This window comes from Euprymna scolopes, chromosome 25 (genome assembly GCF_053919585.1).
Source record: "Euprymna scolopes isolate OS-2025 chromosome 25, ASM5391958v1, whole genome shotgun sequence".
NCBI lineage: Eukaryota > Metazoa > Mollusca > Cephalopoda > Sepiida > Sepiolidae > Euprymna > Euprymna scolopes.
Window position 1 is genome coordinate 66,535,135 of NC_136506.1, and position 9,033 is coordinate 66,544,167.

Consider the following 9,033-nt stretch of genomic DNA (forward strand, 5'->3'; position numbering starts at 1 on the left):
CCAGAGTTTGTTTTTTTTAATTATGAAGATTTTACATTCAATATATCATTCTCAAATCATTTCTCTTCATGCAATGAATGTCCTTAATCCTCACTGATCTTGTTTCACTTCTATTCAAGATCACACTGTGCACGTATATCTAATAGACTTTTCCCTCGGTTGACAGTAATAATACTCTGCTGCTTAATAATGATAGAAGTTTTCTAAATTTACTTTCATCAACTCAATTGCTAACTATTCCTGTCACACAAACACCTGCTCAATTGCTATCATCAGGGCAATAACACTTATGGATAATCTCGGTAGCATCACCATCCAAATTTACTTTCTCAACATATGAGTTCTCATATGTCCCGATTGTGTTTCATTATAAACAATCTGGTTATTTTCATCTTAACCTTCCATTGTACTTTAGTGCACTTCCCTGCAGTCTACTGCACTTCACTTATGATGTAATGAATATAACTACATCCGGGTTCCTCCTCACACTAATATGATTGGCTGCTTAAACCATGAATAACAACTGGTAGAGAAACTGGGGAGAGATGTCGAAAGATACGCTATAAGTTGCATAAGTCAACCACAAACACCTGTTTATTAAGACGATTTACTAGATTATTACTTGAATACTGTAGCCAAGACCTCTCAAATTCTTCAAACAAATAAATACTTTTCACTAGACATATCAACTTATGAGAAAAATTTGGAGCAAAAATGAAGGCTCTCTAAAATTTCCCATAATATCTCCTCCCCCTCCTCTCATCTTATCCCGTCTGTGTCCTATTTTGTTATGTTATCTAAAGGCATTAATCTAAGCTGGTGCTCCAACCACTAATCTTCACCTCTTGAAAAAGTGTCTCTTTCATCGGACTGCTCGACTTTGGAATTTCCTCTCTGCTCCCTGACTGTCGAACATACAATAAGCGAAATGTAATGTGAACAAATATTTTGCTGCACAACTCCCCATTTAGGATGCACCTTATATACCCGGATCCTGTTCACAATAACACCGAACGTCTTTGTTGCAGTATGCCGTGGTGAAAGTTGAATCCAGAGTTTTTTTTGTTTTTTTTTACTTTTGATTATTAACGAAAAATAAGTAAATAATGATAGTTACAAGTTGAATAACAAGCTTTTAATGTACACAGCAAACGATTTAGTTGTACTCGTACTACTGTCGTACCACTCAAGCCTAGCAGTGTTGTTAATGCAGCGATAATTCATTATATAAGGAAGTAGTGTCAGTACTTTTTCTATAACAAACGGTGTCATGTATATATATATATATATATATATATATATATATATATATATATATATATATATATATATACAGCCTTAGTCAAAATGATAAAGCACCAATGCAAAATCGACATTATGATTCAAACTTATATATTTCAAGGTTAACAATAGTTTAGTAAACATTAATAAATTTATTTTAACAACAGTCAATATTTGGCATGTCCTCCATTTGACATTATAGCAGATTTTATTCGTTTTTACATATTATTGGCTAAATTGTTGCAGGTGGTAGGATCTATGGTAGATGAAACCACAAAGTTTCAATGGAATTTAGGTCTGGGGATTGAGGGGACAACTTCATTACTGTAATCCCATTTTTTCTAAAACCAAGCCATTGAAACTTTTAACGTATGGCATGAGATATTGTCTTGTTGGAAGATTACATCACTTGGAATATTATTATTAAATATTTTAGCCAAAGAGGTAAATCTGGTCCAGCGTGTCAGTATAAATCGTGGAATGCATTCTATACTGACATGTGTAAAACAGTGCAGTGCCTGATAAAACCATTCAGCTCCAAACCATTACGCTTCCTCCTCCAAATTTGACAGTTGGAACCACGCAATCAGGATGAGATGCCTTTCCTTCCCTACGGTGAACATAAACCGCTCCAGGGATGCCAAAAATCTGATGGAAAAAATAAGTATTTGCTACAATTTTTGAATAGATGTTATGGATATGTATTCACATAAAAAATTACAATGTTTCCTTTCAAAGTTTAGAAAATAAAAGCCGTTAACTTACCTCAAAGTTACTTTCGTCAGACCAAACAATTTTGGCCCTATCATCAGGTGTCCAATTTTTTTTTGTTGTTGTTTTCTTTTCAAATTCCAGTCGGTTTTTTTTCGGGGGGGGGGGGGGTTGTCTACTGTGGTCTTCTTCCTTGCTTTGCATTCTTTTAATCCCACTGACTTAGAGAGGATGCAACCAAAACATATCAGCTCGAACAATGAGAAGAAGGTTATTAGAAGCGGGATTAAAAGGATGCAAATCAAAGAAGAAACCATACTTGCATCATAATGTTCGCATATTGAAAAGGGTGATACATTATTTCCTTTTTTTTTTTTTTTTTTTTCTCGTTCAACCAGATTTTATTTTTCATTTTTTTAATAATATTATTTTTCTCTGCTGCTTTTTTCACATAGAGTAACCGGAAGTTCTCTAACAGTATTGCATAACAGACTCGACAATTCACTTTCGTCTCTTAGCGCCAATATTACAGTTTCTTTAAGTGTTTCCATATATGTAGGTATCAATCTTCATAACCCATCGGTGTGACTTATCTTATTTGAAGGTATTGAAGGTATATATTCTATTTTTAAATTATAATTCGGTCCAATTATCCTCCAACACTGAAGGAAATTTGCCGTGTGAGTTTGTATACCTTTTTTGAACCCAATATTGTTATCAACGGTTTATAGTCTGTTTGCAGAAAAATTCTCTTCCGTATGAAAACCTGTGGGGTTTTTTACAGCATATATTATTGCTAAACTCGCCTTTTCTGTTTGTCTGTAATTTCGTTCCATAAGCAGTCATGTTCTCGGGGCATGTAGATCCGTTGTAGAATTTGTGAAGCAGTACAGCACCTAATTCCTCATTATTAGCATCTGGTTTTCCTCTTCGGGCCGATATATGCTAATGATAAGCCTGCTAACAAACAGCACTTTCTATTTTTAAAACTTTCTTTGTATTCTTCTGACCGTGTCCACTTTGTGCCTTTTCATACCAAATTAGTTAACATCATATACCTTTGGGATATATATGCTATAGTATTCTCTGAAATACTGCTTTAACATGGACTTTGTGCTGTGCCTCATTTTCACTTTTAATTGCATATTCCGTAGCCAACACTCGCACTGTGCATATGTGACAAAATGATCGTTCTCTTGTGTTACAATATTTAAAAACTTAGATTGAGTATGAATCGCTTTTATTGAAAATTTCAGCAAAATTTCTCTGCTTTCGCTAAATTCTGTTTTTTGTTTTTGATTTATTTTGTGTATCTTTTTGTGGGAGGATAATGAATTTAGTATTTTCTTTCTGCTCCCAACTTTTGTAACAATGAGTGATTTTTTTCTTCATCAGACCATCATTCGCATCTTGTCGTAAATATTGTTTCAAATCTATGAAAATTAGCCAGAAATGGTGAATTGATATCCAGGGGTTATTTAAATTCCAAGAGTGAATTTGAAATTCCTTCAGCTGAAAAAATCATCGAACCTGGTGATTTTGTGGTCCTAAATAATGTCTTCCAAAAGTGATTTATTGTTCTTTGCATGTTGTTCGAATACCTTTTGAAAACTCTCTTGTTGTTTGTGTTGGAATTGAAATTTGTTCTTCTAATTGTAGTTCCAATTGTTGTTGTTGTTTGTAATTGCTGTTGTAAAATGGCTTTGGTTAATTCCGAAAGCCGTTCTATTTTACTAGCGTATTCACAAGGAAAAAGTTTACGTAGACAATAATTTTATATATGTTATAAGACGTTTAACTTGTGAGTTTGTTTCGAATCCTCTGTCATCACTGATATGTTCCGCAAAAAGGATATATTCGTTTGAAGTAGCCGAGTGGGGTTTTCTATGGTTCTGAATAATCTAGTGAGTCACCTTATTGAACGAGTGTTCGTGATCGAAACTGGTTTTCTACCGATTGATATCTATAGCTTAATCAGCTAATCATATTCTTGAAATGAACCCAGATGTACTCATATTCATTAAATTAAGAATTATGTCCATTTAGAAATATTTCCATTCAGAAATACCCTCATTCAAAAATAACCCCATTCAGAAATAGTTCTATTAGGAAGTACATCAATTCAGAAATACCGCCATTCAGGAAAACCTCCATGCAAAAATATTTTCATTTAGAAATATCTTCATTTAAAAATGCCCCCATTCAGAAATAACTCCATTCAGAAATACCTCCATTAAGAAGTACATCAATTCAGAAAAACCTCCATTCAAAAATATTTTCATTTAGAAATATGTCCTTCCAAAATTATCTTCATTAAACATTTCTTCATTTAGAAATACCTCCATTCAGAAATACTTCCATTCAGAAATACCTTCATTCAAAAATACCTCCACTCAAAAATATATTCAAATATTTTTGCTAGTTTATGTATTTTCAATATTTTTACACAATGTCTTTCCTTGTGCTTTCTTCTGCATACTTTCTCCTGCGTCATAAAGTTGTCCACCTTCGCATAATTTTTCGGGTTCGTCCGTCCTGCTTAATGAGTAGGCTATGAGGAATACGAGTAACGTCATGTCATGCTTCATCATAAAAATTCACTTCAGAAAATTATGATTTTCTTATAACAATTTTATAATGGTTATTAAAAACGATTATAAAAATGTTATTGGCCTCCATATTTTTTATGTTTTCTTGGAAACATGTCTCTTTATATAAATCTAAGAGTCTTATTTAATACAGGGTATGAACAGAAAATATAATAGTGTATAACTCTTTAGCTTTTTCATGCATACTTGTTTACAAAAATTCTACATACCTGATTTAACATGTTCCTTCTATGACATTTTCGTTTGCAAGGGGAGTGATACTTGGTTGAGGAAACCAGTTCCCGATATCAAACGATAGGCACATGGAAACATCAACGGGCTGAGATGGTATCGATTATAACCGGCTGGCATGGGTAGCTTCTTGGGTTTTCATTGCGTCTTTACAGGCAGCATTTCCACCGTTTGCATTAAATGGCAGGGACCGCATGTTGAAATTGAACGCTTGTACAAAACTAGCGAACAAATGCTTTTTTATAAAAATATAAAATTTATTTTACATTTTACAATGGAGGAGCATATTTAGTCATCGACTCATGCGTGCAGCAAAACTGCTATGTGCGTCTGTTGCATCCAGGATCCAAGTCCCAACTGTTAAAAAAAAGTGCAATTATTATTTAATTCTTCTCTCTGTTTTCATTTGAAGAGAGAGAAAAGGAGTGAAAGAGAGAAAAAAAAAGAGAGTGAAAGAGAGACATTCATGCATAACATTTAAACATTGTTTTGTTTTCGTATCCCATCATGAGTTCTTTTGGGTTTGACCTTTAAAATTCTAAGGTCTTATATCGTTTTGACTTAGTTCAATATTATAAACAACTGTCACTCTTGGCTCAATTCATATCTGATTGACAATAGTTACTGAAGACGTCATGTTTTTCAATAATAACGTCTTTCTTTCTCGCCTCCCCACGAACAGTCAGTCTCAAGTTAGGTATAAGGTTTATTAATGTAGAAGCCTCAGGTTTCCCAAAAAGACGTCTTTCATTGTGCCACACACCAAGTTGAGCTGACTTCCAAAGAGACCCATAATAAACAATAATGGAGACAAAACGTATTGCTCGATACAACAACTAATATTATTGGTCAAATCAAACTTGATAATAATTTCTGACAACTTTTCTATTCGTATTTTTGGGGAATTATTTGGACTTCTATTTTCACCTTAAGCGTTATTCACACTATGTTTTAAACGATGTAACCTCCACCTTTCTTCAGGTGCCTCTTGTTAAACTCGGGAATTTTTTTGTCGAACTCGGGAATCTGCACAGTATTTTGAATGGAACCATTTATTTAATTCTCAGGGGTAACTTGCTTTCTTTCCATCAGCTGTGACTGGATAGAAATATTAAGTAATGCGGTAAGAAACACCTGAAAAATGTTGGAGGTTACATCGGTCGAAACGTTGTGCAAATAACATTTAAGATGAAATCAGAAGTCTAATTAATCTCAATAATTCATAATTATCAATCGTCATCTCAAAAATTCAGAAAACAACTTTTTTATTTATTTTTGTGGATAGGTAAATGTTTGTCCGTCTGAACGACGAAAACAATCTGATCATCTTGAAAGGAAGGATGATGGATGACATGCGCTGAATTTAGAAGCAAATATTTCGCAATCCCTAACCATTCCTATTCTGGGTCGACACTGCTTGATTCTAGTGGCAAGGAGAAGTCCAAGATGACTGAAAACAATGTCAAGGTGAGCAGAGAGAGCACATACTGCACCTGGCATTCTCAAATGGTCACCCATTTTAGTACTGATCAAACTCAGCGATGCTTAACTTCGGTGATCTAACGGGAACCAGTGTATTAAGGTTATTATGGCGTATATAGAAATTTATACTATGTATGGAAAGGTTAATGGAAGCATATGTTGTTCACTTCTTGAGGCCCTGAGCTTTATCTTGCCACTGCAATGCCCATAAACATTTGCTTAATTTTAGAATTAATTTTATCTTTCTGCAAATAGCACACAGAATACCAAGTTCTTTTTGAAGTAAGACATCAAATTAACGCGTCTGATTCCAAGGGACACAAAACGAAAGTGGATGTGATATATGAGGGAGACAAGTGAATGAACCAATGAGTTATGTCATATTCCATCATAAAATTCCCATTTCAAAACAATATGATTTCCTCTTTAATAATCGTATCATTTTCTATATTTTATTTTACTTTGCAAGCTCATCTTGGAAGTGTATATATTCTGCTGATAAGGGTACATTGAAGACAAAAGTATATGTTATAATATATTGAATATGAACAAAGAATATGACATCTATTCTGATGATTGTATCTATTTTAAAACATTCACAGCAAGAACTCGTTTTATTACCACAACTGCAACGAGCTTTCCTTTCTTCCTTCGTGTATCTTACATCAAACAGAATTTCGGTGAACAAAGTTTCTTCCAAAGAACTTTTCATTTGTAGAACATGTTACTATAGGACTGCTTTCCTGTAGACTAGAACATGCTCGTCTTTAAATCGAATGCCAACAATTACTTGTCAAAGACAGCCCTCATAAATAATCATATAAACGTTTATAACAATTCATATGGTTCAACGTGACACCAAACGGGTGACAAACGTTGTTGTGGGCGACTAATCAGTAAAGTGGTCGAACTAATAATGTGATTCGTATTATTTGGATTCATCAGACTACTGTTTTCATCTTAAGTGGGATTTTCACAACTTTGCGGTCGATGTAACCTGTATTATATCGAACTCAGGAATGTTTCTGTCGAACTCGGGAATTTGGATGGAATTATGAACGGAACCCTTTATTTACTTCACGGAGATTGCATGCTCTTGTTCCATCAGCTATAACTGGATAGAGGTCGTAAGTAATTCGCAATTGTATTGCAAAAAAATAAATTGTATTGCAAAAACAAACAAAAAATACAATGAAGCTAGACGAGAAATTGGGCATTTACTTCCTTTCTGCAGCATGATGTGACACAAGGTCGAAGGGTGAGGAGATTCCCTAAAGGATTAGCACTTTGATGAATCAAACATTGTTTGGAAAGCCCTGTTGGCATTCCCCAGTCATGGTGCCTCAGGCAGTAAGCAATAAACTTATTCCAACCCAAAAAGGGAAAGCAAGCCCTATGAGAGTAGACTTCCCAGGACTACACAGGAACAATACCTCACCCCAACAGATAAAAGACCATTGAAATGGTTCGGTTTCCGTTGGATTGATTGTCAGGAATGAATCCTCGACTGATATTTTCAGTCAGATGTCTCTAAGCAACTAAGGCTGCAGAGAGACTAATATTTACTTCCTTCGTACCACAGGACGATGTGACACAAGGTTGGAAAGTATGGAGAATCTAGCCAACACCTCTAAAGAGTAGCACTTTGGCCTATTAAAAATTGTGCAGGCAGCATTCCCTGGTTGAGGTACATCAGGCAGTAAGCAATAAACTTACTCCACCCAAAGAGAGATGGCAAGGCCTGGGAGGGTGGATCTCCTATCTCAATTCGATAGATAAAAGACAACCAAAATGTCCCAGTTCTTGCCTGACCGATTGTTGCAAACGAATTTGTGACTGATGTTTACCAGTAAAAAGTCTCTAACCCACTGAAGTCGCAGAGAAACTGCTCATCCTTCAACGTAGGCTCCTCTATACATAATGTCTGACAGTTCATATAGTCACGGAACATTATTTAAAAAAATACAAAGTTTTCAGTAAATTTAAAGGATTAACAGATATCTTTCAACACCAATACATGTCTGATGTCTGACTAATTATTTAGAAGATAATTTGTTTTGAAAGAAATGTTATGTTTATTTTTAAGGCTGGCGACGTTTAAAAATCGTCCAATTAATGATAACCTTTAAGACTCACATGAAAGCATTCAACTCATGTTTGCTTCTCAGGATTCATGTTCAGCTGGGTCGCCTTGAACTTATTGCAAGAATATTTTATTTCTTGTCAACTGACATTTGAAGATGCATTCCTTTATCTCTAAAACAGTTGGTCAGTTGTGTTTCAGTTTCAGTTTCATTGGACTGCCATGTTAAGTCTGAAATATCATTTTCATCAGTCTATCATGCTTCAGTTTGAAATAACATTTTCAATCATGGAATATGCCCATAAACAATTTTTGTTAAATTATTGAAACTTTAAATGGCAAAACAAAGACTACAGAAATAATTAAAAGGGAATATATAAAAAAATGACTGCGAAGTTTAAATTAAAATCAAATATTTAGCCAGTTAAAAAAATGTTTCATTCACGCCATTAAATCAGATTGATGAGTAATTAAATAGACTCAAATAAATGTGAGTATTATTGAAAATAGAACACAGTGAGTGAGCTTCGTCTATAATCTATGTGAAAAAAGGATAAAGAGATCTGTATTCGTGCAGACTTCTCTACAAGATTGAATTATCCACTAAAAGATTGCCACTACACTCTGTCTAGTCTA

The 9,033-nt window shown here is 34.4% G+C and overlaps 1 long non-coding RNA gene across 1 annotated transcript; it reads right to left on the reverse strand.

Annotated features, from left to right (window-relative positions):
- Positions 1-1,413: 1,413 nt before the first annotated feature.
- On the reverse strand, positions 1,414-5,189 carry LOC145247417 (uncharacterized). Its single transcript, XR_013863255.1, has 2 exons — positions 4,811-5,189; positions 1,414-1,929 (listed from the first exon to the last, which is right to left on the reverse strand). It is a non-coding gene; the product is annotated as an uncharacterized LOC145247417 (long non-coding RNA).
- Between the last annotated feature and the right edge of the window lie 3,844 nt (positions 5,190-9,033).